General features: G+C 36.2%; 1 long non-coding RNA gene across 1 annotated transcript; it reads left to right on the top strand.

Moving 5' to 3' along the window:
* The first annotated feature begins 2,949 nt into the window (after nucleotides 1–2,949).
* Nucleotides 2,950–7,857, top strand: LOC143749647 (uncharacterized). The gene is made up of 3 exons (XR_013207063.1): nucleotides 2,950–3,010; nucleotides 7,101–7,246; nucleotides 7,697–7,857. It is a non-coding gene; the product is annotated as an uncharacterized LOC143749647 (long non-coding RNA).
* The last annotated feature ends 1,451 nt before the right edge of the window (nucleotides 7,858–9,308 follow it).

Genomic DNA, 9,308 nt, shown 5'->3' with positions numbered 1-9,308 from the left:
GAGAATGTAAACAAGTAGCAGTAGTGTTAAAATATATAGTATCTGCATAGTCCAGTATAGGTAGCAACAACTAAGAGACTATTCTTCTCCTAACCTGAAAGTTAAAGCAGTCTATCGATTGATATAATGTTTTAAGACGAAAGTTAAGTTTGTTTTTAAGCGCGTGTATATGAGCTTTGAATGAAAGATAATTTTCTAGCCAAACACCGAGATATTTAAATTTTTCGGTTGGCTCTAGAGGAGTAGAATCCAGAAAATGCAGATTAAGATTATTTCTATCTTTCTTCTGAAAAAGCATACAATAAGATTTTGATTTATTCAGCAGGAGTCTATTAAATGACAGCCACTGCTGTACAGAGTCAAAATCATGTTGTAAGGAATAATTAATGTCTGGAATATTCAATTTAGAGCAATATATGATTGTATCATCTGCATAAAGATGAATGTTACATCCTGAACAGCAGAGTGGCAAGTCATTAATAAAAATGGAAAATAACAGAGGCCCAAGTGAAGAACCCTGGGGTATACCTTTATCTACACCTGTAAAATTTGACTGACTGCCCCTGAAGGACACACACTGGCGGTGGTGATGGAAATATGAGTTAAACCACAGAAGAGATGAACGGGAAAGGCCCATTGAATATAATTTATCCAGGAGCAGATAATGATCAACTAAATCAAATGCTTTTGTAAGATCTAAGAAGATGGCACCAGTACACATATTGTTATCAAAACTCGAAAAAATATCATTTGTGAATTTCAAAAGAGCAGTGGTAGTTGAGAAGTGTTTCCTGAAACCTGACTGGCATTGAGATAGTAAATTGTTATCAGAAAGATAGTTAGATAACTGATCGAAAATTATTTTCTCAAAAATTTTCACAATACTATTAATTATTAAGATAGGTCTATAATAGTTCAAGTTTTGGGTGTCACCTCCTTTATGCAATGGAATGACTATGGTACACTTCCATGCGAGAGGCACTTCATGGGTTAGAAAATTAAAGAGCTCAGCCAATGGAGAGGATACATGAGCCAATGGAGAGAGACATATCTCACTTCATTAAAAAACATACTTCATTCATGTTACAAAGATAAAAAAAAGTCTTATGGATTTGAAACAACCTCAGGGTGAGTAATTTATGACAAGAATGTTTCATTTTTAGGTGAACTATCACTTCAATAGTTTCGGTTAAATAATTAAATCCATTTTTAAAAAATACAAATGCAAATGAATTCCAAAACCAGCACTCATAAAATATTGACTTGACACATTTATTAGATACAGCTATGTAAAACGTTTTTGACAAAATGCATATGTTTTCCTAAAAGCCTTGTATTATTGTGGAAGCTATTCCATGCTTTTTCTATTTTAGATACACAGCACAACACTTTTAGCAAAGTGACTGTACCATGGAAACTTCTGAACCTGACATTTTTTTTTACTCTTACACTTGTTCCTTATCCTGAAACCTCACCCAATTCAGAGCTTGCATTGGAACTTTCAAGCCATGTTTCTGTGCAGGATAGCACTTGCAAAGAGGAAACGACCAAAAGCTGCAGATAGATGGCATATTGTGAGTCTCATTGCAGAAGCAATAAGACAGGTTTGCTTGAACCCCCATTCAGGCAGTGTGCTGAACTAGCTAAGAGCATTGTGGATAAATATCTTTGTGGATATGTGGATATAAGAGTCTTTTGAAAACTGAACAGAAGAGGGAGAACAGCTGGGCAATGGATATTACACTTTAAGCAAACAACTGAGGATAAGGATAGAGTTTTTAAACAGAGACAATACCCTAACACGACTTCGAAAACCAAAACGAATGGTCCCTGCCGTGGACGAAGACCTGCCAGGACCATCAAGAAAGTGTGCCAAAACTGATAGCTACGGCTGTGTCAAATGGCAGCCATCACAGCTGCCTGAAGGAGAACATAGAGAGTCTCTCTATGAGAAGAAAATAGAGCTAATGACTATTTATTCGAAGGAGGGACAAAGAGGTGCAGACTAGAAGCGAGTAAATTACCTCATGACATTACTATATGAGCAACAGCATCGTGACATTAATGCAACTCCTTCACCAACCTTGTCAGAGTTACAGAACGAGTGGCCATTCCTCTTCATGCCGAAGTTTTTACAACAGCACTACTGCGCATTGACTGAAATTGAGCTGGAATCAAGACAATGAGAATGACTTGCTGGCAAGTGGAAAAGAGTACAATATTTCAATAGTCAACTTTTGAAATGGAACAAGGAAGTGAAGGCAGTCCTTCATGGCATTTGGAGACAGATGGAAGACATGGATCCTGGACTTGCTGCAATAGTGGTCATGATTGCTTACTTCAAAAAAAAAAGGAAGAAGCTGTTTTCCTCTTGGCTGATGCAAGTAATTTTTGTACAGTATTGCCACACTTTCTCTTTTGAATATTGTACTTGTGATTTCTAAAATTGTTTTTCTGTTTATTTTGTGTCAAAGGAAACTTCCACCCAAGCAGACGTTGAGGCCTAGATTTCCCTGCCAAGCACTCCAAGGCTCATCATGCTTGGTAAGATCCCAGCACTAGACATACACAATAGATGCCCATTTTAAGGGTTACTTCCCCTATAAAGCATATTTGTATTGAACCACTGTGTGTGAACAAAGTTTTTAGTCATCTTGCACTTAGATTCCAAAAATCTCTAGTTGTCACTGATTCAATAGAAAAAAAATGTCAAAAAATGCATTTATAAAAGCAAAATACTTTCAAAACTTAATTTTAAAAGCTCACATGAATCCATGTCTCCAGTATTCTGTTATATACAAACACCCAGATTTTTACTAAATCAAGTGCACAAATTCCACACTATGCACACATGTGCAGGCACACTACCTGGCTGTGCATTAGAGGATGTTATGAATGTGATCTGTGTAGCAAAGTTGTTGTTTTTTGCACTTTAAGGGTAAAGTAACCCTGTAGAGATTACTTTTACATCAAAGAATTAACTGTGCTGTCAGTAGTCTTATGTGATCAAGTAAGTCAGATTTATTAAAACAAAGTCTTGCACTTACATAAGCTGTAATGAGCATTTCCCCATTTATTGATTCTACAGAAAATATCACCAGCTGCTTCTGGATCTAAATTTAGTTGCACTAGATTCTGTTATATGAATGTGATCAACTTCATAAAATGGAATTTGCACTAGTTACTTTTTGTTTCCATTGCTTTCAGTTACATTGATTAGTGATGTAAGCCTGTTTTGCAAGGTTTGAGGGGTGAACTAATGCTGGTTATCTATGCAATATTGCATGCCCTACAGGTGCTGGTCATATAATTAGAATTTCCTCAAAAAGTTGAGTTATTTCAGTAACTCCATTCAAAAAGTGAAACTTGGATATTATATTCATTCAATACACACAGACTGATATATTTCAAATGTTTATTTCATTTAATTGCGAAGATTAAAACTGACAACTAATGAAAATCTCAAATTCAGTATCTCCGAAAATTAGAATATTACTTAAGACCAATAAAAAAAAAAAAAGGATTTTTAGAAATGTTGGCCAACTGAAAAGTATGAAGTTACTTCATTATTTCCTATTATCACTCTAAAGCTGCTTTGAAACAGTCCATATTGTTAAAAGCACTATATAAATGAAGGTGACTTGACTTGAACATGAAAAGTATGAGCATGTAAAGCACTCAATACTTAGTTGGGGCTCATTTTGCCTGAATTACTGCAGCAATGCGGCGTGGCATGGAGTCGAACAGTCTGTGGCACTGCTCAGGTGTTATGAGAGCCCAGGTTACTCTGATAGTGGACTTCAGCTCTTCTGCATTGTTGGGTCTGGCGGATCGCATCTTCCTCTTCACAGTACCCCATAGATTTTCTATAGGGTTAAGGTCATGCGAGTTTGCTGGCCAATTAAGAACAGGGATACCATGGTCCTTAAACCATGAAGTGCTCTAAAACTTCCTGGTAGACAGCTGCGTTGACCTTGGACCTCAGAAAACACAGTGGACCAACAACAGCAGATGACATGGCACCTTAAACCATCACTGACTGTGGAAACTTTACACTGGACTTCATGCAACGTGGATTATGTGCCTCTCCTCTCTTCCTCCAGACTCTGGGACCTTGATTTCCAAAGGAATAGCAAAATGTACTTTCATCAGAGAACATAACTTTGGACCACTCATCAGCAGTCCAGTCCTTTTTGTCTTTAGCCCAGACGAGAAGCTTCTGACGTTGTGTCTTGTTCAAGAGTGGCTTGACACAAGGAATGCGACAGCTGAAACCCATGTTTTGCATATGTCTGTGCGTGGTGGTTCTTGAAGCACTGACTCCAGCTGCAGTCCACTCTTTGTGAATCTCCCCCACATTTTTGAATGGGTTTTGTTTCACAATTCTCTCCAGGTGCGGTTATCCCTATTGCTTGTACACTTTTTTCTACCACATCTTTTCATTCCCTTCACCTCTCTATTAATGTGCTTGATAGGGATGGGTGACGCGAAACTGACGTTCCGGAGCTTTTCGAGATCCCGAAGCGCAGATGTTTTGAAACACTGATCCGAAGCGTGATTCAAAACACTCATGTCACGTGACTACGGCTAAATGAAGCTTTGGAGTGTTTCACAAGTGTTTCGACAGGTGGCATGGTCGGTCGAATCAGCGTTTGATTGACAGGGTCGGGAACAGACCACACAATCGCCCATCTGTATAAAATTGAAAGTCAACACATCTTGACCTCGTGGGTTTTTGTGAGAGGAGTTTGATTTTGAGATAGCAGATTTTTGGTGATATAGTGACATTTATAGTGCGATTTGTTTAGTTATATTTAGGCTTACATTTAAATTTAAACATTGACTGATAGGCTAGAGACAAGCAGAGTATACATATAGAGACACATTAATAGATGCATAGATAGAAATATATATAGACCAGGGGTCTCCAACACGTCGCTCGCGAGCTACCAGTAGCTCGTGGCCTGATTGGAGGTAACTCGTCAAGGGGCCGTTCACATATCGCGTCTTTTGCGCGCTCAAGTTCGTTATTTCAAATGTAGGAAGCTCATAATTGAAGCGACGCGCTCATTTTTGTCAGGCGCAGTGAGATGAAAAAATGCATTAGCTACTAAAACTTCTTTGTCATTGTAGAGAGTGCGGTGCATGGTTGCATAGCAACGACAGAAGCCACGGGAAAATCGGACCGAATTTTACTATTAATAATAAAAGATAAGCTAATGTGCATTGTAAACGTCAATAATTTATCTTTTTTGACTCATTCTTTTTATAAAAATGATTAAAAGGCTGAAATATGCAAGGTTTCTTTTTATAAATCTTTTTTGTCAAAACTTTATTTGAACTTGTAGGCTACATACTAGTAGATAACATGTCCAGTACTCCTTTAATATCTGGCCATCATTTTTAATGTTGTTATTTTAATGTTTATGTAAACAAAAAGTGCATATTAATGCTAATTATATTTGTAATTTGCTGTTTTTCGACATAAAACTTGGTGAATTGATTTTATTGTGTAGTAATAGTACTTTTTGAACAGGATTCTGTGATAACCGTGATCATTTTGGTCACTATAATCATGAAATGAAATTTCCATGCCATTTCATCTCTAGTTAAGATGCACTATAAAATAAACTATAATTATGTTTTGTTTTTACAGTATAATTACAAATAAATACAAAGAACAATTTTCTTTAAAAAATGTATCTCTGATTCTGTTCTTTTCTGTGACATTTAAGGGTGACATATATGGGCCTACAAAAACTCTTTTAGATCCAAAACAGTTTAGATAGTTGTTAATATGAGAGTTATGAGACATTATTTAAGAGATTAAAGTATTGTATTACATGAGTAGCTCTCGGCCACTATCTTTTTTTAAAAAGTAGCTCTCAAATGAAAAAAGGTTGGAGACCCCTGATATAGACAGATTCATAGATATAATAGTCAAGTCATCTTCATTTATATAGCGCTTTTAACCATGTAGATTGTTCACAGGCCCATCATCAACATCAACACCAGTAGAAACACAGGAACTATTTGAAAATCGTATAAGTGAAACCCAGATGATACACAATGCTACAGCTGATGCCACAGTGGAAGTACCTGAACGATGCGTTTTGCCCAGAACTCATGATCCCCTAACTTACTGGAAAGAGAGAGCAGTAATCTTTCCTCATTTGTATGTCCTTGCTAAAAAAATATCTTTGCATGCCAGCAACAAGTGTCCCTTGTGAGAGGATTTTTTCAAAGGCTGGAGAAATTATCTATAAAAAAAGAAGTAGGCGAAGTCCTTCCACAGCAGAGAAATTAAGATTTTTGAATAAAATCTATAAAAAAGTGAGACATTGTGGCTTGATTTCTTTTATTAATATTCATTTTTCATGACCAAAATAACATTATGCACAGTGTGTAGCCTACAGGTTACAAGCTTCACATATTAGAAAAGTACAATAATAAAAAAAAACAACGTATTTTTTAATGGCTCGTTGTCAAGGTTGTTTCAGATCAACACCTGCAAGTGACCACTAGGTGTCGCCGTTGAGACGGGTGTCGGATTGTTTCGAAGCCTCGATCTGCCCACCACTAGTGCTTGGACACAGAGCTCTGTGAACAGCCAGCCTCTTTAGCAATGACCTTTTGTGTCTTGCCCTCCTTGTGCAAGATGTCAATGTTCGTCTTTTGGACAGCTGTTAAGTCAGCAGTCTTCCCCATGATTGTGTAGCCTACAGAACTAGACTGAAAGACCATTTAAAGGCCTTTGCAGGTGTTTTGAGTTAATTAGCTTATTAGAGTGTGGCACCAGGTGTCTTCAATATTGAACCTTTTCACAATATTTTAATTTTCTGAGATACTGATTTTGGGCTTTTCATTAATTGTCAGTTATAATCATCAAAATTAAAAGGAATGAACACTTGACATATATCAGTCTGTGTGTAATGAATGAATATAATATCCAAATTTCACTTTTTACTGAAATAAATCAACTTTTTGATGATATTCAAATTATATGACCAACACCTGTATTTTGTAGGTGTTTTCAATCAATTCAAACCATATCAGATTGAATGCTGAATGCTGTACAATATTAACTTAGTTTTTTTTAGCAGAGTCCAATCGAGGGCAGAGTTGTCCTCCAACTGAATGACCGTTCCGAATTCACTTCTGCTCTGGCTGTCCTTTTTTCGTCATACTATGTATTTAACATGGAATATCCTGAGGAGGCAGCCACTACATTAGAATGTATCCAGAGGTAAGCACTTATTTGTTGTTGATATGTTTTTGACTTGGGATGGGAACAAATATTTGAGAACTCATTCTTTAACCAACTACCCAACTAGTAAAATACTTCTCAAAGTGTTTATTTTTGTTTATATGGACTGTTGTGAAATTGGTAAACAACTTTTATTTTAACTCACCATGCAAAAGGTAGAAAAGCAAGCACAGCTAGTCTAAAGTCTAAATTTCATGCAAATCAAATTTCCTTTTCTTCACTTTAATGCTAAAGTACTTGGCATTTTGAGTACTTGACTTCTAAATTACTCAAAATTCCCATCTCTACTCTTCACACTTCCATTAATGTTCTCACTGAAATCTGTAGTACACTCCCATGCAGCAACAAATCCCTCTATATGGGTTAGATTCTTACAACAGTTTTTTTTTTCTCCTTGGATAGGGTAATGCATGATGTTTTTATTTACAGATTCTTCATCAGAATAAATCCAGAGCACAGCAAGTGCAATTTGAAGGTCCAGGTTATGAGAAGAACTGGGAAGGTGGTCCAAAGAAAAAAACGAGTCCCTCAATCCACAAGTGGCATCGTTCATCAGGGACTTCATCGAGTATGACTGGAAGAACAACTAATACCAGGTGAGACTGTTAATTGTTACCTTGAATAGCCTACTTGAATACTCTGGGTTATTGTCGTTCTAAATCCCACTTGTAACCCCAGGTAAAGGAACATTTTAAAAATTGTAATTTAGAAATGGGGTTATCAGCGCTTTTTACCAGGGGCTCAAAACAGTTCAGAAATACACAAATAATATAATTAGTTGTGTATTTATGAACTATGCTTACCTGTAAATATATTATGGTCCAGGGCTTTAAAATGGCTCCTGAGAGCCAGTTTGGGTAGTTGGTGGTTGTGAGTCAGGGGTGGCCCGCTACTTGTCTATTAAAATACATATGTGGCCCGCCAAGCGTAATTTACAAATCATGCATTTTCACAGCGATGATAAAACTAGCGCTGACATTCTCAACAACAACACTGACATGGAAAACATGTCACTTCCACTTTCAGAACATTGTGTGACTACATCAAGTTAGAATACTTTTCCATTCACAAGTCACAATTTTTTTTTATCCTTTAAAAATGAGGTTGTTCATTTTACAGATGTTACGTTTGTGTTAATTAAAATAAATGTAGCCTACGTTTTGCGTTTTAATTCAAGCTATAAAAAATATCACCCCCCAGGGGATGCAACTCCACAAACCAACAACAGAGCAACAGAGCATTATAAAATGTCAAGAATACAAATATTTATTTAAAACTTTGCAAAGTAAACTGTTAGCGCTCCCACTCAGAGACTGTCTGGGATTTGTGATCCTGTTTCACATGCCTCATTCAGTGCAGAGATTTTCAGAAAGTCAGCACGCACCATAAATCTATTTCAGAGTGACAGATAAGATTAATACAATGTTTCTGCTCAAAACTCAAAACTAATTCAGATATTATATATAATAAACTGACGCATAAATGTATTATTAGACAGAACGCAGAAGTTTACCATCACTGTAAAGTGGGAATTATCATCACGCAATATTGACTGATGGATCGGTAGAGAATCATCTTTCTGCGAGTCATCAAGAAATGATGGTTCTATTGTATCTAAAGAAATATGAGGTAAACGTGTGAATACATATTTCTACAAATGTGCGCACTTTTAGACTAAAAGTTTGTAGCCTATGTTGTGTACCAAAGCACTGTGATCAAAAATAAATGGGAGCAAACGCGATTGAATATAAAGGTTTGTGTCTCGTTATTCTATTCAAAATATCAATAACTACCGATTGATTTTGCATTCCTATCAGAAATTAAGAATTATTAGTGACATTGTAAATAGTAGTCAAATATCAAAGCTATCTAATCTATCCAATACTTCAAAGCTCAAGGTTTAATCAGAATATTTATTGTAGAAATGTTTCTGTAACAGCTGCCAAAAAATTGTCTATATATATATATATATATATATATATATATATATATATATATATATATATAGCTCCACTGTGGTTTGTGATTTATTTTCAAGGGG

The sequence above is a fragment of the Siphateles boraxobius genome, unplaced genomic scaffold (assembly GCF_051911475.1).
Source record: "Siphateles boraxobius isolate OS27281-9 unplaced genomic scaffold, OSU_SipBor_1 25, whole genome shotgun sequence".
Lineage (NCBI taxonomy): Eukaryota > Metazoa > Chordata > Actinopteri > Cypriniformes > Leuciscidae > Siphateles > Siphateles boraxobius.
This window is presented reverse-complemented; position numbering and strand designations above follow the sequence as displayed.